Source organism: Equus przewalskii, chromosome 2 (genome assembly GCF_037783145.1).
Source record: "Equus przewalskii isolate Varuska chromosome 2, EquPr2, whole genome shotgun sequence".
Lineage (NCBI taxonomy): Eukaryota > Metazoa > Chordata > Mammalia > Perissodactyla > Equidae > Equus > Equus przewalskii.
The window spans coordinates 61,080,166-61,105,094 of record NC_091832.1 but is presented as its reverse complement, the minus strand read 5'-3'; the positions used below and the strand labels follow the sequence as shown (position 1 = coordinate 61,105,094).

Here is a 24,929-nt window from a genome sequence, read left to right as displayed (position 1 = left end):
TTTTTCAGAGCACAGATTCCCAGGCACCAATTAAATATTAGCAATCATAACAGATGGAGCAAATTTTATATTCAGTTTCTGTGTTTGGAGAGCATCCAGTTAAGAAAATTTGTCAGGTTTGAAGCATCTTCAGATGGAGTGAGGGCAAGCAGAGGCAATCTGAGAATTTTTCCTGGTCTGTAGTCTGAATGTCTCTGATGATCTTTCTGAGTGACCACATAGCAACAGGCGTGAAGATTGTCTATACATGAGTTGTCATGGTGATTTATCTGAAGTTTACTTCCAACTTCAGCTTGCATGGCTTCAGGAAAGGAGTAATTTTAGTTTCATAATGATTACAAGTCAAAAGAATGGGAGAAAATTGGAAATGTTAGTTTGGAGAGTTCTAGCCAAATATTGGAGGAAAAGACAATCAATAGTAAACTTTTCCCTCTAAAATCACCCTCATTTCTATGAAGGCTGGCCAAATTAAGACTAATTGTTTGTAAAGTAAGCCTAACCTCAATAAACTTCACCTGATTATTTATATACGTGCAAGAAGAATAGTGACTGACCATACAAATCTACTCTGCTGGAACTTTCATAAGGACTCTCAGATGGAACTTTTAAAAGCCTCTCAAGGCCGGGAATTCAAGACAAGGACTAGCCATCTGACTTTGCCTATAGATTTGGATAAATTCCTCTCTTCTTGAGGTCCCCAAAATATTACAAGGTTCCTAAACCTGCCAAGAAATGACCTTCATTACTCACCTGGTAAGTCCGATGGGAACCTGCAAGCAAGGTACAAGGTTAATATTTTCAAGGGGCTTTATTGGCCTCCTAAAGTCAACCCTTGTTCCTTAAGGCTGTCTGGTCATATCTGAGTCTATGTACATCTCTCTCAAATATGACATTTCAGTCAAAGTCTCAGTAATATAACCAATGTTTCCAATCTTGTCCTGTTACAAAAAGAACACATTCTTATTGAACTCATGCAAATAACTATATTGCCATAAAGAATATTCACTAGGTTCCCAAATTCTGGAGGGATCAGGTAGGGAGAAAAAGTAATTGCTTCAATTCTGCTTACAAAGGTAGAATTTACCACATTGCTGTAAGTCATAGTTAGCTCAAGAGGAAAAGTTTCCTTATATCTGCAACACAAAAGACTAAAGAACCAGCAATATTTTAAACAAAAGTCATAAAAATTGTGATCATCCTCAACAGTTCATTCAATACTATGTTATCAATTCTTATTCTGCTTGAATCTAATTTTTCTGTTAGTTCTGGAAATTTTTACCCAGTTCAGTTTTATGATCTTTAAAGTTACCAGAAAATTGTATTTGTCAAAGTTAATATTATATTAGGAAATATCAGATTTCCAGGAATTTTAGATAACTTCTGAAACACTTGTAATGCACACAACATAAAGAAGGCTTATTTGACAATGCTTCCCATGTAATTTAACATAATATCTCCTTTTTTTTATGAAGAGAGAGAACAAATCTTTTGAGATGCTCCAGGAATGCTCTGAAAAATTCCAGTTAGTTCAAGTTCAAAAGAATTTGATTTTGGCAAGTTTGTCAAAAATATAAAGAATTTTGGACACTTTGTCAAATAAGATTATATAGTTTTTCTTTTAATTTATCAAAAACTTGGTAAAGACAAAACACAGGATTTTTGTTTTCTAGACAGATTACACTAGAGGTAAAGAAAAATCTTTGTTTACATGCAGTACAGTGGGAAAGGATACATCTAGACCCTGATTTTTTCTTAGAATAATTCCTTCCATAAATAAGACTTTACATATGGAAAATGTTAAGGACATGGCTTAAGAAATCTAGACCACATTTTTTGTAGTTTATTGTCACCCTGGCCACAAAAAAACATTTTTCAAGTGGATGCTAAGGCAAATAATTAAATAAAAAGCAGTTTCTAATGTAAATCCACATCTGATTTGGACATGAACACAGCATGATTGTGTTATTTGTCAAGAAATAGTATTCAATATTATACATTATAGGTTGTGAAAGACTAATATATTTTCTGTGGCTATTTTATGTAGATCAAACATTTAACAAACCTTTATTAAATATGTAATGTGTGGAAGGTATATTATTAACTGCTATAGTGGATATATAAGGGGATAAGTTGTATGTTTGTGTGTGTGTGTGCATGCTCACGTGTGGTCAAATTTTAATAAAGCTCCCAAGCTACAAAAAGTATAGAAATCACAGTGAAGTTTTCAAACAAATGATTTTAATTTTCACATGGACTTCTAAATGTACAATTAAAAGAGAAATAAATAAATACATTAGTTGGCAGGCTCATATAGTTATAGTAACAATTTGAAAATCGGGCATGATTGGAATCACTCTATTGATTGTCCAACTGCCAAATTAATCTGTGATTATTCTTTTTAATCATTGGAATCTTGGTTTGGTAGAAATGAATGTAAGTATCAAAATTACTTAAGTATTTAAAAATGTGAAGACAAATTCAAATCACATGTAAACTTTAAAGAACTGAAATTTAACTATCACCATGGAATATTACTAAACCCCAAATGGACAAATACAACGCTTCTTTTTAACTCTATTGGCAGCAGTAGCCAATCAATTGAAATGTTCCTACAAATCCAATCATGAGCAGCTTAAGTCCTAAAACTGTCATGACAGATTTCTGGTTTTATCTCCAAAATTTAAAGATCCTGGAAGTTGCCACATACAGTTTTTTGACAAAAAATAAAGTGAAACAAACTGAAATCTATGGCTTTTCTTGGACCATCAGAGAACTAAAGTCACAGAGCAAATTGTCACCTGAAATCTAGAGAGATGTAAATACAGAGGATCACATCTAAGATATGCTTTATTGGAGCAGAAGTTGCTGAAGCCATGAACTGGTAGTAATACTTTAAGGCTAGTTTTTATGAACTCTAGAGGCTGAGTGTAGACTAGCATATGCGTAAGAGATTCCTTGAAAGAGGTGCCATCTTATGAGGGCCCCTGCACATTTGTGGGTTTTACCTCCAGGAACCCCACCAAGTTCTCATTATGAAGAGCCAAGAGAAATATCCTCATGGTTCTTGAAGGGGGCAGAGAAAAGGAACCATTTTCAAATATTTCCAGAAAATTATTCATAACAAATGCTTACTTCCCAAAGGAAAAACTTTATCAGAGCCTTTTTTCACTTGGGAGTAGGGCTATTACCCAACTCTGGCCACTTCTAGCCTTTCTGTCTCATCTAAGGGGATAAGGGAGCTAAGAAACGCTTGTGAAGATCACAGACTGTGGACAAAGGCCTGCTAAAAGACTAAAATTTAATTATAAGATCATAGAATGCTTTCTCTCTCTTATAACACTACATCATTAGGGCTCCAGTATATTAGCAGTATATTTTTGCTATGAGAACTACAAAGTGTGGGCTTCATATAAGAAAGAGATATTAGGAAAAGATTAAGACAACAAGTGAGACAAGAATGAAGAAGCTATAGAAATTTGATGTCTCTGACACCTACAACTATAGCAAATATTAGACACAGCCCAACTCCAAGGCAAATTAACATAAAACTTTACACTAAAGGCCTATTTAACTTTGTCCCTCTTATCTGGGATATCATGTCCAGCTTTCAAGAAAAAATCACTAATCGTGCTAGCAGAAAAGGAAAAGCACAGTCTGAAGAGACAAAGCACGCATTACAACTAGACTCAGATATGACAGAGATTTGGGAATTATCAGACGGGGAATTTAAATTAAATATGACTAGCACGTCAAGGGACCCAACAGAAAAATCACACAACATGCAAGAACAGATGGGTAATGTAAGCAGAGAGATGGAAACTCTAAGAAAAAAGTATTAAAATAAAATGGGCTTATCAGTAGACTGGACATGGCCAAAGAGAGAATCAGTGAACTTGAATATATGCCAATAGAAACTTCCCAAACTGTGAAACAAAAAGGAAAATACTGGGAAAACAGACAGAATTTTCAACAACTGTGGAACAATTACAAAATGCATAGCATATGTATAATGGGAACACCAGAAAAAGAAAGAGAAAAAGGAGCACAAAAAGTATTTGAAGCAATAATGGCTGACAATTTTCTACAATTAGTGAGAGACAAACCCCACAGATCCAACCAAACACCATGAAAAATAAATACCAAAAAGTCTGTACCTGTGAAGGTCATATTCTTCTTTTAGAAAACCAAGGAAAAGAGAAAAATCTTAAAGAAGCCAGGGGGATAAACACCTTACCCATATAGGAATAAGAATAAAAATTACAGAGGACTTCTTACAGAATCCATGAAAGCAAAAGAGTGGAGTGAAATATTTAAACTGTTGAAAGAAAAACATTTGCCAACCTAGAATTCTATTTTCAGTGAAATTATCCTTCAAACACAAAGGATAATAAAGGCTTTCTCAGAACCATCTATTCCCTCACTATGAGGGAATTTATATCAGCAAACCTGTCCCTCAAGAAATGTTAAAAGAAAGTCTTTGGGGAGAAGGAAAATTATATAGGTCAGAAACTCAGATCTACAAATATAAGGAAGAGTGTTGGAAAAAGATTAAATGAAAAAAATTTATTTTCTTATTTGTGATTAATGTAAAAAATTAGCTGTTTAAAGCAATAATAACAATGTATTGAGTGGTTATACCACATCGATAAGTGAAATGAATGGTAGCAATGTCATAAAGGTGGAGAGGAAAAAATTGAGGATACTTATAAGATACTTGGACTATATGTGAAGTGGTCTGGAATTATTTTAGGTGGAATTAGATTAGTTATAATTGTAGACTGTAAATGATAAAGCAAAACCTAAAAAGCATTATCAAAAAAGTATAAGTAATACACTAAGAAAGAAGACAAAATGGAGTCTTATAAATTGCTTAGTTAGAAACAGAGAAGGCAGAAAACACAGAGGAAGGAAAAAAAAACAAAGAACAAGTGCAATGAAGAGAAAACACTCACAAATATGAATGATATTTATCCAATTATATCAACTATATATCAATTAAATACACCAATTAAAAGATAAAATTGTCAGAGTTGTCAAAGCAGAATTCAGAAGAAAGAAAATTATTAGGGATAAAGATACATAATGATAAAAAAAAAACTCAATTATCTTGGAAGACATAAGAATCCTTAAAATGCATGCACCTAACAATAGAATGTCAAAATATATAAGACGAAAACTACAGTTTCTCCCCAGCAAAGAAATGCAAGGGGAAATAGACAAATTCAATGTTACAATTAGAGACTTCAACACCTTTCTTACAACATTGATAGATCCAGTCGGTCCAATAGACATAAGGATATAGTTGACCTGAACATCACTATCAATCAACTAGGTCTAATTGACACTTTTAGAATATTCCATCCAAAGCAGCAGAATACACATTCTGCTCAAGCTTGCATGGAACGTTCACTAGTCTAGACTACATTCTGGGTCATAAACACAAGCTAATAAATTGAGAAGAATATAAAACATACAAAGTACGTTCTCAGACTACTAAAGAATTAAACTAGAAATAAAAAAACAGAAAAATAGCTGGGAAATTCCCAAATATTTGGAGATTTAAAAAATTTCCCAATAGCTCCAAAAAATGAAAAATAAAGATTTAAATATAAGAGAGTAAAAAGTAGAGAGAGTAGAGAGTCTAGGTGTAGAAAACTAAAAAACTCTGACACAAGAAATCAAAGAACATCTAAATAAAAAGAAAGATATTCCATGTTTATGGATTGGAAAACTAAATATTGGTAAAATTCAGTTCTTCCCAAATTCATCCATAGATTCAACACAATTCCAATAAAAAAACCTAGGAAGCTACTTTGTAAATACTGATAAATACATTCTAAAGTTTTAAAGAAAGGCCAAAGACTTAGATTAACACACAAAATTTTGAAGAACAGAAAAGTTGGAGGAGTCATGCTGACTCACTATAATTCTATAATAATGAAAACAATATGGTATTGGTGAAAGAATATACACATTAGTGAAACAGAATAGAGAGCCTAGAAACAAACCCACAAAAATATGGTCTATTGATTTTTGTCAAGGTAATAAAGGCAATTCAATACAGAAAAGATCATTTTTTTGACAAATGGTGCTGGATATATTGGACAACCAAGGACACAAACCTTACAACTTTCATAAATATTAACTCAAAATGGATCATAGCTATAAATACAAAACATGAAACTATAAAACTTCCAGAAGAAAACACAGGGCAATGTCTAGGTGATTTGGCAATTAACTTTTAGATACAACACCAAAAGCATGATCCATAAAAGAAAAAAATGATGCATTGGACTTTATTAAAATTAAAAACTTCTGCTCTGTGGAAGACACTGTAAAGAGAATGAAAAGTAGTCACAGACTGGAAGAAATTCTATGCAAAACACATTTGTGGTAGAAGACATCATCCAAAATATATAAATCACCCTTAAAACTCAACAATAACAATACAAACAACCAAATTTAAAAATGGGAAAAGATAGAACAGTCACTTCATTGAAGAAAACGTACAGATGACAAGCAGAGGAAAAGATTCTCGACATCATTTGTCATTAGGAAATTGCAAATTAAAACAACAAGGAGATACTGATACATACCTGTTAGAGTGGGTAAAATCCAAAATTCTGACACTATCAATAGCTGGTAAGTATGCAGAGAAAGAAGAACTCTCATTCATTACTGGTGGAAGCACAATGGTATACCCAGACAACTTGGAAGACAGTTTGTAAGTTTTCTACAAAGCTCAACATAAGGTTACCATAAAATCCAGCAATCACTCTCATGGGTATTTGTGCAAATGATTTGAAAACGTATGTTCATGCAAAAACCGGCACATAAACATTTATAGCAGCTTTAACTCATAATCACCCAAAACTAGAAGCAACCAAAATGGCCTTTAATAATATGTGGATGAATAAACAAACTGTGTTATATCAATACAAGGGATATCATTCAGTAATAAAAAGAAATGAACTACTAAGCAATGGAAAGACATGGATGAACCTTCAATACATATTTCTAGGTGAAGGAAGTCAATCTGAAAAGGCTACAGAGCATATGATTTCAGTTATATGAGATTCTGGAAAAGGCAGTAAAAACACATAAAAGGACTAGTGGGTGTTAGAAATTTGGGGCAAATGCATAATTCCCCATTCTTTTGATGTGGCCTGGGTAAAGTGATGTGGCCTGTCCAAAAAGTATAATATGGAAAAAAAAGGAGAAAAGAATAACTTTACAGTGGAGGAATCAAACGCTTCCAAGCCAGACAATAGAGGTTAACATCAACAGTGATGTTATGCTGGGAGTACGTACCCTTGATATGTGATGAATTAGCACCTTACCTCCATGGTCTTCTTTACAAAAAACTCATAATCTCAGTCTAATCATGAAAAGAAAATCAGGTAAGCCTATACTGAGGGACATTCTACAAAATATCTGCCAAGGACTCCTCAAAACTGTCAAGGTCATCAAAAACAGCAATGTCACAGCCAAAAGAGCCTGAGAAGACATCATGGCTTATTGTAATGTAGTAGCTTGGATGGGATCTTGGAACTAAAAACAGGTATTAGGTAAAAATTAAGAAAATCTGTAAAAAGCATAGACTTTAGTTAATAATGTGTCAATATTGGTTCATTAATTGTGAAAAATAGACCATATAAGGTAAGATGTTACTTATAAGGGAAAATGGGCATGGGAGTATGTGGGAACTCTCTGCACTATATTTGCAATTTTTTTGTAAATCTAAAACTGTTCTTAAAAAAGCTTATTAAAAGAAATTATTAAAATATCATGCCAGTTTTGCCTCTTCTTTCATATATTTATGCCTCATAGGCTGAGAAATAGAAACTTAATTAAATGGTTATTTTGCTAATTATAGGATGAAAGATACCACCTCACAATGAGAGCGAGAAGTAACTTTAAATTATGCAATTGTCCCTCTTAAAATTGTTCAATTCAAATGTTCAATGACAGGATTTGTTTTACATTATTAAATATGAGATTTCATACTACTTAGACTTGCACCAAAATTAAGGTGCCAGGAAAAGTATCCACTTCAAAAGAAAAAAGAAGTGGCTACCGAGTTTGTTATGCAAAGGCTTTTGCTCCTGAAAAGCAGAGAAGTGAATCAGATGGAAGATAAAATGTTGGGTGAAAATTGATGATTGAAAAATCACTGTAAAAGGCTAAGAAAATAACTTGAAATTTATAGAGTGTATTTTCTGTTTTTTCTTGCTTACTGAAAGAGAAATAGAAGCTAAGTATTAAGGTACACATGTTTCTAAAGATATAGAATTATGTAATAGGAACACTTCTTCAAATAATCACTCTAATGAAAATCAGGCTTTCTCCAAATCTGTTTGTTTAGAAAATTATTTTCTACTCAGTGTAAAAGAAAGCATATTTTCTAGACCATTAAACAGATAGAAAGAACTGGATATTTGAGAAACCATTTGTTGTATTTAAAAATAATAATAATTGTTTATTGCATATATACAATGTAGTAGGTATTGTCCTAAATATTTAATCTGGGTTATCTCATTTAAACCACCCTAGGAGAAAGACAGTACTATTTTATTTCCAGTTTACAAAACAAAACTATGAGAATTTAATCAATGTATCTAGTAAGTATAAGTGCTGGGATTTGACTCCAGCAATAATGCTTTGGACTGATGTCCACTTTATAACACTGTCTCCTAGTCACCATTAAACACGCCTGCTTAGCCTACAGATATTTTTCCTCAATCCAAAGAGGATATAACATTTGTAAATATTTATGCATCCAACATAGGATCACCTAAATATATAAAGCAAATATTAACAGACCTAAAGGGAGAAAAAGACAAAAATACAAAAATAGTAGGAGACTTAAATGCCACACTTTCAACAATAGACAGATAATCAAAACAGAATCAATAAGGAAAAACTGGACTTAAATGATACATTAGACTAAATAAACTAAACCAATATTTACGGAACATTCTATCCAAAAGCAGCAGAATATACATTCTTCTCAAGGGCACATGGAACATTCTCTAGGATAGACCATATGTTAGCCACAAAACAAGTCTTAATAACTTCAAGAAGATTAAAATCATATCAAACTTTTTTCTGACCTTAATTATATAGAAGTAGAAATCAATTGGAAGAAGAAAACCAGCAAATTCACAAATATGTGGAGATTAAACAACATACTACTGAAAAATCAATGGTTCAAACAAGGAATCAAAAGAGAAATAAAAGATACCTTGAGGGAAATGAAAATGGAAATACAACATACCAAAACTTATGGGATATAGTAAAAGCAGTTCAAAGAGGAACGTTCACAGTGATAAATGCCTATGTTAAGAAATAAATTTTTTAAAAACACATGCAAAAGAATGAAAGTAGACAATTATCTTACACCATACATAAGAAGTAACTCAAAATGGATTAAAGACTTGAATGTAAGACCTGAAACCATAAAACTCCTAGAAGAAAATATACGCAGTACACTCTTTGACATTGGTCTTAGCAGTATCTTTTTGAATATCTGTCTCCTAAGGCAAGAGAAACAAAAGAAAAAATAAATAAATGAGACTACATCAGACTAAGAAGCTTCTGCATGACAAAGGAAACCATCAACAAAATGAAAAGGCAACACACCAACTGGGAGAAAATATTTGCCAATAATATATCTGATAAGGGGTTAACTTCCAAAATATATAAAAAGCTCAAACAACTCAACAACAGGAAATGAACAACGTGATCAAAAAATGGGCAGCGGATATGAACAGACATTTTTCCAAAGAAGATATACAGGTGGCCAGCAGGCATGTGAAAAATGCAAAGGAAAACTACAATGACATATCACTTCACACCCATCATAATGGCTATTATTAAAAGACAAGAAATAACAAGTATTGGAGAGGATGTGGAGAAAAAGGAACCCTCATACACTGCTGGTGGGAATGCAAACTGGTGCAGCCACTGTGGCAAACAGGAGATTTCTCAAAACATTAAAAATAAAAATGCCATATGATCCACCTATTCCATTTCTCTGTATTTACCCAAAAACATGAAAATCTTAATTCAAAAAGATTTATGTACCTCTACATTTATTGCAGTGTTATCCACAATAGCTAAGAATTGGAAGCAACCTAAATGCCCATCAATGGATGTGTGGATAAAGATGTGGTGTATATATATAAAATATACAATGGAATACTACTCAGCCACAAAAAAGACAAAATTGTGCCATATGCAACAACATGGATAGACCTTGAAGGTATTATGCTAAATATAAATAAATCAGACAGAGAAAGGCAATTACTCTATGATTTCACTCATATGTGGAAGATTAAAAAAAAAATACATAGATATGGACAATAGATCGGTGGTTACCAGATGGGAAGTGGGTAGAGGGAGGAGAACAGGGGTAAAGGGGCACATATGAATGGTGATGGATGGAAACTAGATTTTTGGTGGTGAACATGATGCAGTCTATACAGAAGCTGAAATATAATGATGTACTCCTGAAATGTACGTAATACTATAAACCGATGTGACGTCAATAAAATAAAAAATAAAGAAATTTTAAAAATCTCAAACAACCTAACTTTAAACCTCAAGAAACTAGAAAGAGAAGAACAAATTAAGGCCAAATTTAGTAGTAGGAGGGAAATAACAAAGATCAGAAAGGAAATAAATGAAGACTAAAGAGACAATAGAAATAATCAATAAAACTCAGAGTTGGTTTTATCAAAAGATAAACAAAATAGACAAACTTTTGACTAGGCTCATTAAGAAAAAAATGCATAGACAAATATAGTCTGAAATGAAGCAGGAAACATCACAACTGATACCATGGAAATGCAAAGGATCATAAGAGACTATCATGAATAATTATACACAAATGGGACAAATTAGAAGAAATGAATAAAGTCTTGGAAACATGCAATGCACAAAGGCTGAATCATGAAGAAATAGAAAATCTTAATAGACTGATTACTGAATCAGCAACCAAAACCTTCCAACAAACAAAAGTGGAGGAACAGGTGGCCTCACTGGTGAAATCTACCAAACATTTAAGGAAGAATTAATACCAATTCTTCTCAAACTCCTCCAAAAAATAGTAAAGAAGGAAACACATCCAAACTTATTTTACAAGGCCAGCATTATTCTGATACAAAATTAGAAAATGGCACTATAAGAAAATAAAACTATAGGCCAATATAGCTAATGAACATATATACAAAAATCCTCAACAATATTAGCAAACTGAATTCAATACATTAAAAGTATCTTACACCATGATCAAGTGTGATTTATTCCTGGGATGCAAGTATGGTTCAAAATCTGGAAATCAATCAATGTGACACACTACATTAACAAAATGAAAAATAAAAATCATGATCATCTTAATAGATGTGGAAAAAGCATTTTACAAAAATCAACAAACTTTTGTGGTCAACACTCTCAAAACACTGAGTATAGAGGGAAGATACCTCAACATAATAAAGGCCATATATGACAAGCCCACAGCTCCCATCAAACTCAATGGTGAAAAACTGAAAGTGTTTCCTTTGAGATCAGGAATAAGAAAAGGATGTCCACTCTTGCTACTTTTATTCAACACAACACTGGAAGTCTTAGCCAAAGTAATTAGGCAAGAAAAAGAAATAAAAGGCATACAAATCAGAGAAGAAGAAGTAAAATTGTCATTATTTGCAGATGGCATGATATTATATATAGAAACCCTAAAGATTCCACCAAAAAACTGTTCGAACTAATAAACAAATTCAGTAAACTTGCAAGATACAAAATTGATATAAAATCATCTCTTGCATTTCTATACACTAATAACAAACTATCAGAAAGAGAAATTAAGAAAACAATCCCATTCCCAACTGCATCAAAAACAGTAAAATACCTATGAATAAATATAACCAAGGAGGCGAAAGAACTATACACTCAAAACTGTAAGACATTGATGAAAGAAATTGAAGAAGACACAAATAAATAGAAAGATATTCAGTGCTGATGGACTGGAAGAATTTATATTGTTAAAATGTCTATACTATTCAAAGTGAAGTATAGAGTCAATGCAATCCATATCAAAATTCCAATGGCATTTTCTCCAGAAATAGAACAAATAATCCTAAAATTTGTGTGGAAGCACAAAAGATACCAACAGCCAAAATAGTCTTGTTAAAGAACAAAAAAGCTAGAGGCATCACAGTTTCTAACTTTAAACTATATCACAAAGCTATAGTAATCAAAACACTATGGTATTGGCATGAAAAAGCAAATACATACATCAATAGAAGAGAATAGAGAAACCAGAAATACACCCACACTTATATGGTCAATTAATTTATGACAAAAGAGCCAATAATACAACAGGAAAAGAATAGTCTCTTTGCTAAATGGTGTTGAGAAAACATGACACCCACATGCAAAAAATTAAACTGGACCACAAATTTTTTATACACAAAAATCAACTCAAATTGGTTTAAAGACTTGAATATAAGACCTGAAACTGTAAAAGTCTTAGAAGAAATCATATGGGTTAACCTCCTAGACGTTGATCTTGATAGTGATTTTTTTTGGATTTAACACCAAAAGCAAAGGTGAAAAAAGCAAAACTAAACAAATGGGACTACACTAATCACACTAAAAAGCTTTACACAGCAGAAGAAACCCACAAAATAAATAGGTAACCTACAAAATGGGTGAACGTATTTCAAATCATATATCTGATAAGGGGGTTATATCCAAAATACATAAAGAACTCATACAAATCAATAGGAAAAAAAACCCCAAACAATCCAATTAAAAAATGGCAGAGGAACTGAATTGTTATTTTTTTAGACATACAAATGGCCAACAGATACATGAAAAGTTGCTGAACATCAATAATCATCAGGGAAATACAAATCAAGACCACAATGAGATATCACTTTACCCTTGTCAGAATGGCTATTATTCAAAAGATAAGAAATGAGTGTTGGCAAGAGTGTGGATAAAAAAGAACTCTTGTACACTGTTGGCAGGAGTTTAAATTAGTGCAGCCACTATGGAAAACAGTAAGGAACTTATTCAGAAAATTAAAAATAGAACTACCATACAATCTAGCAGCCTCCCTGAGTACTTATCCAATGAAAGAAAAGCACTATCTCAAAAACCTATCTTTACTTCCATGTTCATTGCAGCATTATTTGCAATAACCAAGACATGGAAACAACTTGTGTCCTTTGACAGATAAATAGAAAATGTAGTCAGGGGTGCGAGCCCCATGGTCGAGTGGTTAAAGTTCTACATTCTGTGCTTTGGTGGCCTGGTTTTGTGGGTTTGGATCTTGGGTATTGGACCTACTCTACTCATCAGTCACGCTGTGGAGGCATCCTACACACAGAATAGAGGAAGAATGGCACAGACGTTAGCTCATAGCTGATCTTCCTTAAGCAAAAAAAAAGAGGAAGACTGCCAACAGATCTTAGCTTAGAGTGAAGATTCCTCACCAAAAAAAGAAAATGTAGTCTATATATAGAATGGAATATTATTTGGCCACAAAAAAGAAGAAAGGCCTGCCATTTGCAACAACATAGACAGACCTTAAGAGCATTATGCTAAGCGAAATATCAAAAGAAAGACAAATACTGTAAGATCTCACTTATATGTGAACCAAAAAAAAGAACAACTGAACTCACAGATACAGAGACCAGATTGGTGGCTGCCAAAGTTGGGGGGTGGGGAGGGTGGGTGAAACGGGTGAAGGAAGTCAAAATTTACAAAATTCCAGTTATAAGATAAATAAGTCTTGGAGATGTACCATATAGTATGATGACTATAGTTGGTAATACTGTATTGTATATTTGAAAGTTGCTAAGAGTAAATCTTAAAATTTCTCATCAAGAAACAAAAATTGTAACTATTTGTGATGATGGATGTTAATTAGACTTATTGTGGTGATAATTTCACAATATATACATATATTTATCTTTATGTTCTACACCTGAAAGTAATATAATATTATATGTTAATCATATCTCAGAAAAAACCTTTTCCTGGTTGTCTGCAGGATTAATTTTATCAATATTATTTAATTTGCTCGAGTTCTTAAAATGAGGTGTATATTTAGATATGAAGTTTTGATAAGGCAAAAGTATAAGGACAAATATCATTATGTTTTCCATTAAAATACTAGTTTTTAAACTCAGGGAGTGTTGATAATATGAGAATATATAATTATTTAATAATAGTAGTGATAATCATATTATTGTAGTATTATAAAACTATAAACAAGGATTTTTTTCACAGAGGAAATTGGGAAAACATTTTTAAGAATATAACAAAAGAATGTGCTTACTCTTTGTAGTATATAGTTCTATGGATTTTGCCAAATGCATAGTATCATCTGCCACCATAGTACTATATAGAACACTTCAATCACTCCAAAAATTCCCTCATACTGTGATTTTATGGTCAACTACTCCCACACTCCCAGCTCTTGATACCCACTGATATATTTTCCACCCCTTTTTTTTTTTTTTTTGCCATTTTTAGAGTATTATATAAATGAAGTCATATATTATTTAGTTTTTTGGGTCTTGTTTCTCTCACTAGCAAAAGTTACTTAAGACTCATCCATGTTGTTGCAGAAATCAACAGTCAGTATCCTTTTTATTATTGAGTAGTACGTATCTTTCCTGGCTTATGATGGAGTTATGTCCCAATAAGCCCATTGTAAGTTGAAAATATCATAAGTTGAAAATGCATTTAATATCCTTAACCTACTGGACATCATAGCTTATCCTAGCATACCTTAAACGTGCTCAGAATACTTACGTTAGTCTACTGTTGGGCAAAATTATCTAATGCAAAGCCTATTTTATAATAAAGTGTGGAATATCTCATGTATTGAATTTATTTATTAAATTTGTTGAGTACTGTACTGAAAATGAAAAACAGAATGGTTGTATAGGTATGAAATGGTTGTAAGCATATCAGTTATTTACCCTCATGATCACATGGCTGACTGGGATCTGTGGCTTGCTGCCACTGCCCAGCATCACAAGAAAGTATCACATCGTATATTGCTAGCCCAGGGATGATCAAAATTCAAAGTACAGTTTCTACTAAATGCGTGTCACTTTCACACCATCATAAAGCTGAAAAATCGTAAGTCGAACCATCCTAAGTTGAGTACTGTCTGTATACCATTGCATGCATGTTCTACAGTGTGTTTAACTTGTTGAAGGGCAGCTGTACTGTTTCCATTTTAGGAGACTATAGATTAAATCAGTATAGACATTCACATACAGGTTTTTGCACGAACCCAAGTTTTCAATTCACTGGGGAAAATACAAAAAAGTAGGATGGCTGGGTTGATGGTAAGTGTATGTTTAATTTCTCAATGAACTGCCCAACTGTTTTACAAAAGGGTTGCATTCTTGCATCTCCACAGCAATGTATGAGTTTTTCACTTTTTCTGCCTCCTTGCTAGTGCTTGGTATTTTGGATATTTTTTAGCCATCCTAAGAAGTGTACTGTGGTATTTCATTTTGGCTTAATTTGCATTTCATGAATGAATAATAGTACTGATTATCTTTCATATGCTTATCTGCCATCTATTATCTTCTTTGGTGGAATGTCTGTTGAAATATTTTGCCTATTTTTTATCTGGTTTTGGTTTTTGTTGCTGTTAAGAATTCTTGATATATACCAGATAAAAATCCTTTATCAGATGTACTATTTGCAAATATTGTATCTCAGTCTGTGGCGTGCCTCTTCATTTCCTTAGTACAGATTTTTCCAGAGCAAAAGTTTTTAATTTTGTTCTAATTTATTTATTTTTGTTTTATAATCATGCCTTTGTGGTTGTATCTAAAATCTATTTCCTAAATCCAAGATCATACAGCTATTTTCTTCTAGAAATTTAAAAATTTTACATTTTAAATCTATGTCTATTTATATATATTTACAACATCTTATTGGTGCTGTTCCTCTGGAGGACTCATTAATAGAGTCAGCTTGTCAACATTTACAAACATCTTACGGGAATTTTGATTAAAATTGTGTTGAATCTATAGGTGATTTGGGAAATTGAAACAATAATATTGAGAATTTATAAACATGGCATATCTATCTATTAATTAGGTTTTTTAAATTTCTTTCATTAGTGTTTTGTGATTTTCAATATGCCTATTCTGTGCATAGTTTTTTTAGATTTATACTTATGTATCTTTTCCTTTTGTGGTGCTCTTTAAGGTCTTTTAATTGAAATTGTTATTGAAATAATTGTAGATACATATGCAATTGTAAAATATAATACAAAAAAACATCATATTTACCCTTTACCCAGTTTCCACAAATAGTAACTTCCTTCAAAAACTAAAGAATAATATCGCAACCAGAATATTGACAATGATATAATCCTTGATCTTATTAAGATTTCCCCAGTTTTATTTGTACTGTTTTGTGTGTATGTGTGTGTGTGTGCATTTAGTTCTATTTAATTTTATCATATGGGCAGATTCATGTATTCATTATCATGTTTAAGAAATAGAATAGTTAGAGAGACATCACCAAGATGGCAGATAGGAGGCCTCTGATCTTCTCTTCTCCCACGGACACACTGAATATACAGCAACACGTGGATAGATTCCCTCTATGAGAAAGCCAGAAACTAGTGGAGTGATTCCAACACATTAGGTGACTGAGAAAACACCTAAATTGAAATGGGTAGGAAAGGCTGAGACATGCTCTTTCCAGAAATACCACTCCTGGCATAATGCCTTACAATTGGGAGGGAACCCCCAACTCTCAATTTCTTCCTATAAAGTGAAGAGTTTTGACCACATATCTAGTGCACCAAGTTTTAAGGCTGCCACCTGAGGGATGGGCCCCCTAATCACCTAGCTCTAGTAATCAACAGTGTTTAGCATTCACAAGTGCAACAAGACCAATTAAAGAAGCAGATTTTAAATTGAGCATGCAAGCACTTCCCAGAGCTATACCTCTGGGTTTAGGGCAGAGGGAGCAAGCAAAAATGTCCATCTATGATTTCTTCCTGAAAGGAGTTTTACTGCATACCTTCACAACTGCTGCCTGAGGATTGGTCTTCTAATCAGCCTACATCTGGCTGCTGACTATAATCCTCCTGGGAACCTGAAAGAGCCAGTGAGCACTTCCCCTGAATTTTCCCTCAGGCTTGCTGCAACAAATAAAACAAAGTTGCCAGCTTCTCCCTGGAAGAAGCTTATCCATGCATCTAGTGCCCCAATTTTTATGGCTGCCACCCAAGGGACAGGTCCCCAAATCAACTAGCTCTAGAGCCAATTGGGCTTGCATTCATGAGTCCCACACGACTAGAGCAAACAAAGAAGCAGTTTCTAAATGAGTGCGTGAGTGTTCCTTGCAGATACACCCTGAGCTCAGCAGAGAGAGAGCAGACAAAAAACCCATCTCTCAGTTTCTTCCTGTAAGAGATTTGATGCATACTTTCCCAGCTGTTGCCTGAGGTTCTGGCTTCTAATCAGTCTACATGTGAGAGCTGAGTGAGATGCTCCCAGGAGCCATGAAAGAGCTTATGCGCATATGTTCCACATTCTCTCCTGTTATTGTTTCAAGAGTAGAACCAAGTCTCTAGCTTCTCCCTGTAAGGAGCTTGTCCACACATATAGCTGCCATGCAAGGAACTGATTCCCAAATCACCTAGCTCTGGAAGCTGATGGGGCTTGGCATCCATGAGTCTCCTGGGACCGTATAAAAATAAAGACGCAGTGCTATATGAGTGCACAAGCATTCTCAGTGACTATTGCCTTTGGCTCAGCACAAAATGACTAGGCAAAAACACAAAGCTCCTGAATTTTCCCTGAAAGGGACAAGGCTGCATATCTAATGTCATGAGTTTCCCAGATGCTGACTGAAGGTCGAGCTTCCAATTGGCCTGCATCAAAGAGCTAAAGGGATGGGATAGGCAATTAGTAGTTCTCTGGGATCCTAAACAGATGTGTGGGTATTTCCCACATCTTTGGAAAGCTAGCATGTATTGGCACACGCTAATCTACTGAAAGCAGCTAAGAACAAATCTGGACAAACACAAAGGTTTGAGAGGTAACCAGGACCCTGAGCTAGGCTGATTGACAAAGTTATTTTCCTACGTGAGGCCTGTCTGTCAAGGCTAGGAGAAATGGCTGGTTAATGTAATGTGCAGAAACCAACACAGAGTGTCAAGAGAAATAAAGAAGTAGAAGTCTATGTTTCAAATAAAAAAAACAAGATAAATCTTCAGAAACTGACCTTAAAGAAACAGAGATAAGCGATTTACCCAAAAGAGAGTTCAAAATAACAGCCATAAAGATGTTCACTGAGATCAGGAGAGCAGTACATGAATAATGTGAAAATTTCACAGTGATAGAAAATATTAAAAAGTACCAGAGATAATAGAGCTGAAGAATACCAATTATTGAACTAAAAAAATTAATAGAAGGGTTCAACAGCAGACTAGATCAAGTTGAAGAAAGAATCAGCAAACTCAAACATACAACAGTAGAAATCATCCAATCAGAAGATCAAAAAGAAAAAAGAATGAAAAAGAGTGGGAGATCTCGTCAAGATGGCGCTGTGAGTAGACGTTGAACTCGCCTCCTCCCACGAACACAACCAGGTTACAACAATTTTGGGAATAATTACCCTGGATTGAAAACTGAAAACTGGATAAGAAGAACACCCGCGACAAGGGACAGTCCTGACGAAGGCAGAAGAGGTAGTAATTCCTGCTAGAGAGGAAAAAAGCCACCTTTGGGAGCAGCGGAGCTTCTCAGCTGGTCAGGCGGGAGCCACCCTAAGCTATGAGCCCTCCCTGGAGGAGTGAGGTCCAGAGCAGGGGCTGATACTGCTATAAGCATCCTTCGGACTTAGCCCAACTGAGATGGGGGTCTTACTGTCTGGCTTTGCTGGCTATTAACTGCAGTGAGAACATCCCTAGAAAAGCTATCAGCCAAAAGCTGGAAAGATCCACATCTTAAAAGGGCCCACGCACAAACTCACTCATTGCAGCAACCTAAAATCACCAGAGAGAAAGCTGACTGTCCTTTGGTGAAACAAGACTCACCTGGTGGACTCTGGGGGCATCTTGGTGAGAGGAAGGTCCTCTCCAGAGACTGAGACATTGGTGGGGGCCATTGTTCTGAGCTGGTCCAGGCGTGCTGACCCGGACACCTGGTGGGGGCCATTGAGGTGCATCCCTTGGGCTGTTAGCCCAGGGGTCTGCCACACCCACTAGAGCACAGATTTAATCCAATTCAGCCAGGGCAGGCAACCCGCCCCAGGGAATGGCCCCACCTAACAGCAAGCCCTCAGGCTACTTTTCAGCCTGCATTGACTGAGTGCCTTGATCCTCTACATGCAGGCAAGGGTGTCTGCCTCTGTGGGGCAGGGCCTGTGTGAGGACCAGGTGAACTGTGGGGGGCATAGGGGCAGAGGTCGGGGCCTCTGCAGTGTGGCGTTTGGGTACACTCCAGGGGGTTGAGAAGTGTGCACGGACCAGGACTGTGTTGACAGTGTATGTGGTCCAGTGGGGGGTGAGGCTTATCAGCAGCAGAAGACCTGTGCTTCACAAATAGCTATAAAAAGGATCAGCCCCACCTTCCAAAGCCTGAAACAATTGAGTGTCCCCATGCCAAGGGCTAGCCTCACTCAGCTGCACTCCTAAGAGAACTGACAACGGCCTTGTTGGCCTCAGGCCTATCACAACTGTACGACGCCCCTGAGCCAGCCATTTGTGACAACATGGGTAGACCTTGAGGGTATTATGCTGAGTGAAATAAGTCAGAGGGAGAAAGTCAAATACCATATGATCTCACTCATAAGTAGACCATTGGGGAAAGGGGGAGGTTTGAGGGCAAAAGGAGTGATTAGGCTCACATGTGAGGGGATGCACTATAGTTAGCATTTGGGTGGTGAACATGATGTAATGTATACAGAATTCGAAATATGATGTACATTGGAAAAAAATAAAAATAAAAAAAAAAGTACGTTAAAAAGATCATACATCATGATCAAGTGGGTTTCTTTCATTCCAGGGATGCAGGGATGGTTCAACATCTGCCAATCTATCAACGTGATACACAACATTAACAAAATGAAGAATAAAAATCACATGATCATCTCAATAGATGCAGAGAAAGCATTTGACAAGATACAGCATCCATTTATGATACAAACTCTAAATAAAATGGGTATAGAAGGAAAAAGCTCAACATAATAAAGGCCATATATGACAAACCCACAACAAATATCATTCTCAATGGAGAAAAACTGAAAGCTATCCCTCTAAGAACAGGAACCAGATAAGGATGCCCACTGTCACCACTCTTATTTAACATAGTATTGGCAGTCCTAGCCAGACCAAAAGAAATAAAAGGGATCCACATTGGAAAAGAAACTATCACTCTTTGCAGATGACGTGATTTTATATCTAGAAAACCCTAAAGATTCCACTAAAAAACTTTTAGAAACAATAAAGGAATACAGTCAAGTTGCGGGATACAAAATCAACATACAAAAATCAGTTGCGTTTCTATACACTAACAATGAAGTAGCAGAAAGAGAAATTAAGAATACAATCCCATTTACAATTGCAACAAAAACAATAAAATACCTAGGAATAAACTTAACCAAAGAGGTGAAAGATCTGTACACCGAAAACTATAAAACATTGTTGAAAGAAATCGAAGAAGACACAAAGAAATGGAAAGCTATTCTGTGCTCTTGGATTGGAAGAATTAACATTGTTAAAATGTCCATACTTCCTAAAGCAATCTATAGATTCAATGCAATCCCTATCAAAGTTCCAACAACATTTTTTACAGAAATAGAGCAAAGAATCCTAAAATTTATATGGAACAACAAAAGACTCTGAATAGCCAAAGGATTCCTGAGAAAAAAGAACAAAGCTGGAGGTATCACACTCCCTGATTTTAAATTATACTACAAAGCCATAGTAACCAAAACAGCATGGTACTGGCACAAAAACAGACACATAGATCAATGGAACAGAATTGAGAATCCAGAAGTAAAGCCACACGTTTATGGATGGCTAATATTCGACAAGGGAGCCAAGGGCATACGATGGAGAAAGGAGAGTCTCTTCAATAAATGGTGTTGGGGAAACTGGACAGCCACATGCAAAAGAATGAAAGTAGACCATTCCCTTACATCATGTACAAAAATAAACTCAAAATGGATTAAAGACTTGAATGTAAGACCCGAAACCATGAGACTACTAGAAGAAAACATAGGCAGTACACTCTTTGACATCCGTCTGAGTAGCATATTTTCAAGTCCCATGTCTGATTGGGCAAGGGAAACAAAAGAAAAAATGAACAAATGGGACTACCTCAGACTAAAAGTCTCCTGCACAGCAAAGGAAACCATCAACAAAATGAAAAGGCAACCTAACAATTGGGAGAAGATATTTGCAAACCATATATCAGATAAGGGGATAATATCCAAAATATAGGAAGAACTAATACAGCTCAACAACAAAAAAACCAACAATCCAATTAGAAAATGGGCAAAAGATCTGAACAGAGATTTCTCCAAAGAAGATATACGGATGGCCGACAGGCTTATGAAAAGATGCTCAACATCATTAGCTATCAGGGAAATGCAAATCAAAACTACAATGAGGTATCACGTCACTCCAGTCAGAATGGCTATAATTAACAAGACAGGAAACAACAAATGTTGGAGAGGATATGGAGAGAAAGGAATCCTCATATATTGCTGGTGGGAATGCAAACTGGTACAGCCACTAAGGAAAGTAGTATGGAGTATCCTCAGAAAACTAAGGATAGATCTACCATATGATCCAGCTATTCCACTGCTGGGTATTTATCCAAAGAACTTGAAAACACAAAGGCATAAAGACACTTGCACCCCTATGTTCACTGCAGCGTTATACACAATAGCCAAGACATGGAAGAAACCTAGGTGCCCATCAAGGGACGAATGGATAAAGAAGATGCAGTATTTATACACGATGGGCTACTACTCAGCCATAAGAAATGATGAAATCTGGCCATTTGTGACAACATGGATGGAACTTGAGGGTATTATGCTGAGCAAAATAAGTCAGAGGGAGAAAGTCAGATACCGTATGATCTCACTCATGAGTAGAAGATAAAAATGATGACAAAAAACCACAGCATTGGAGATTGGGTTGGTGGTTATCATAGGGGAAGGGGGTAGGGAGTGGGCAAAAGGGGGGATTAGGCTTACATGTCGGGGGATGGACTATAATTAGTTTTCGGGTGGTGAACATGATGTAATGTACACAGAATTCGAAATATGATGAACATCCGAAAATAGTTTTTTTTAAAAAAAAGGAAAAAGAGTGAAGATATTTTAAGGGACTTACGGGACACAATCAAACAGATTAGTATATGCATTACAGGTATCCCAGAAGAAGAGAGAGAGAGAAGGGGCAGAAAGCTTATGCGAGGAACTAATGGCTAAACTTTCCAAACCTCTGAAAAGAAACAGACATCTGTATTCAGATCTCATTTAGCTTTGTTATGTTTCCATTTTCATTTGTCTCGAGATATTTTTTATTTCCCTTTAGATTTCATCTTTGGCCCCTTGTTTGTTCAGGAGCATATTTTTAAATCTCCACACTTTTGTGAATTTTTCAGTTTTCCTCTTATTATTGATTTCTAGTTTCATACCATTGTGGTCAGAAAAGATACTTGGTATGATTTCAGTCTTCTTAAATTTGTTAAGACTTGTTTTGTGAGCCACCATATGATCTATCTTGGAGAATGTTTTGTCTGCACTTGAGAAAAATGATATTCTGCTGTTGTTGAATGCAATGTTCTATATATGTCTCTCAGGTCCATCTGACTTAACACATAGTTCAAGTGCACTGTTTTCTTATTGATTTTTCTGCCTGGATAACCAATACATTGTTGAATGTAGGCTATTGAAGTCCCCTGCTATTATTGTATTGCTGTCTGTTTTTCCCTTCAAATCCGTTAATATGTGCTTTATTTTTAGGTGCTCCTATGTCGGGTGCATAAATGTTTACAGTTATTATATCTTTCGGTTAGTTGACCCCTTTACCATTATATAATGACCTACCCTCTCTCTCATTACATTTTTTCACTTAAAGTCTCTTTTATCTGATATAAGTATAGTTACCCCTGCTCTCTTTTGGTTTCCATTTGCAAGGAATATCTTTTTGCTTCCTTCCACTTTAGTCTATGTGCGTCCTTAAAGCTGAAGTGAGCCTCTCATAGGCAGCTACACTTGGGTATTGTTTTTTTTACCCATTCACTCTATGTTTTTGATTGGAGAATTTAGTTCATTTATATTGAAAGTAATTATTGATTACTTTCCATACCTATGGACGTACTGTTGCCATTTTATTAAATGCTTTCTGGCTGTTTTGTTGTTCTTTTGTTCCTTTCTTCCTTTCTTGTTTGCTTTCTTTATGATTTGGTGATTTCTGTCATGCATGCTTTGACACGTCTCTCTTTATCTTTTGTGTATGTATTAGAGGTTTTTACTTTGTAGTACCATGAGGCTTACATAAAATATCTGATAACAGTCTATTTTAAGCTGATAACTATATATGCGGATAACAACATATAAAAGCTCTACATTTTTACTCTTTTCCACAACGTTTTATGTTTTTGATATCTCAGTTTATATCTTTTTATATTGTGTATCTATTAACAAATTATTGTAGCTATAGTTATTTTTAATACTTTTGTCTTTTAACCTTTTTACTGGAGTTACAAGTGATTTACACACCCCTATTTCAATATTAGAGTTTTCTGAATTTAACTTATATTTACCTAATGTTACTAATTAGCATACTTTTGTTTCAGCTTGAAGAACTACGTTTAATATTTCTGTAAGGCTGGTCAAGTGGTGATGAACTCCTTCAGTTTATTTGGGAAAATATTTACCTCTCTTTTAATTTTCAAGAACAACTTTTCTGGGTAAAGTATTCTGATTTGGCAGATTTTTTTCTCACTCTATATTTTGTTTTTTCTTCTTGTGCATGTATTTTCCAATTCTGATGAGGTCAAATTTATAAATTTGTCCTTTGACATATATGTGCTTTTGGTGTTCAGTCAAAGAACTGCCTAGTCATATGTCCTGACTTCAATTTTTAAAAAAATCACAGTTTTATGTTTTACATTTAGTGCATGATCCACTTGAGTTTTTGTATCAAGTGTGTGGTTTACGTTTTCCCTCTCTTCTTCCTCCTCTTCTTCTTTTATGGATGTCCAATTCCTCAAGCACCATTTGTTGAAAGGTCTGTCCTTTTTCCATTGAATGACCTTTACACCTTTGTCAAAAAGCAAATTTGTCACCAAGCATATTTGTGTGGATCTATTTCTGGGTTCTCTTTTCTGTTCCATTGATCTATGTATCTATGGCTCCACCAATACACACTGTCTTGATTACTGTAGCTATCCAGGTAGGCTTTATATTAGGAAAAATGATTTTTCCTTTTCAACATTGTTTTAGCTATTTTACAGCCTGAACCTTTCCATATAGATTTTAGAATAAACATATTTTTAACAAAAAGCTTACTTGAGTTTTGTTAGTAATTATCCTGAAATTATAGAAAAATTTGGAGAGAAGGGGCATCTTCACTATGTTGTCTTCTAATCCATTGATATTTAGTGAGATTTTTAAAAATTTCTTTTATGAACATTTTGTAGTTTTCAGGTTACAAATCCTGTACATATTTTGTTAAGTGCATACCTATATATTACATTTTCTTTGGAGCGATTGTATATGGTAATTTATTTTTAATTTTGGTTTCTTATATTTATTGTTAATATGTAGAAAAGCAATTGATTGTTGTTTGTTGATCTTGTATCCTGCAACCTTGCTGAGCTCACTTATTAGTCCTGTAATTATTTTGT

At 34.8% G+C, this 24,929-nt stretch overlaps 1 protein-coding gene across 9 annotated transcripts in view; it reads left to right on the top strand.

Moving 5' to 3' along the window:
- ADAM29 (ADAM metallopeptidase domain 29) overlaps positions 1-24,929 on the top strand; it is a 71,991-nt gene that overhangs the window by 18,307 nt on the left and 28,755 nt on the right. For 6 of the 9 annotated variants that reach the window (XM_070607696.1, XM_070607722.1, XM_070607706.1 and 3 more), the window contains one exon: positions 23,877-23,990. The exons of the other annotated variants lie outside the window; for them this stretch is intronic. The gene's annotated coding sequence lies outside the window, so the exon portion shown is untranslated. The remainder of the gene's footprint in view (positions 1-23,876; positions 23,991-24,929) is intronic. 9 annotated transcript variants of the gene reach the window in all.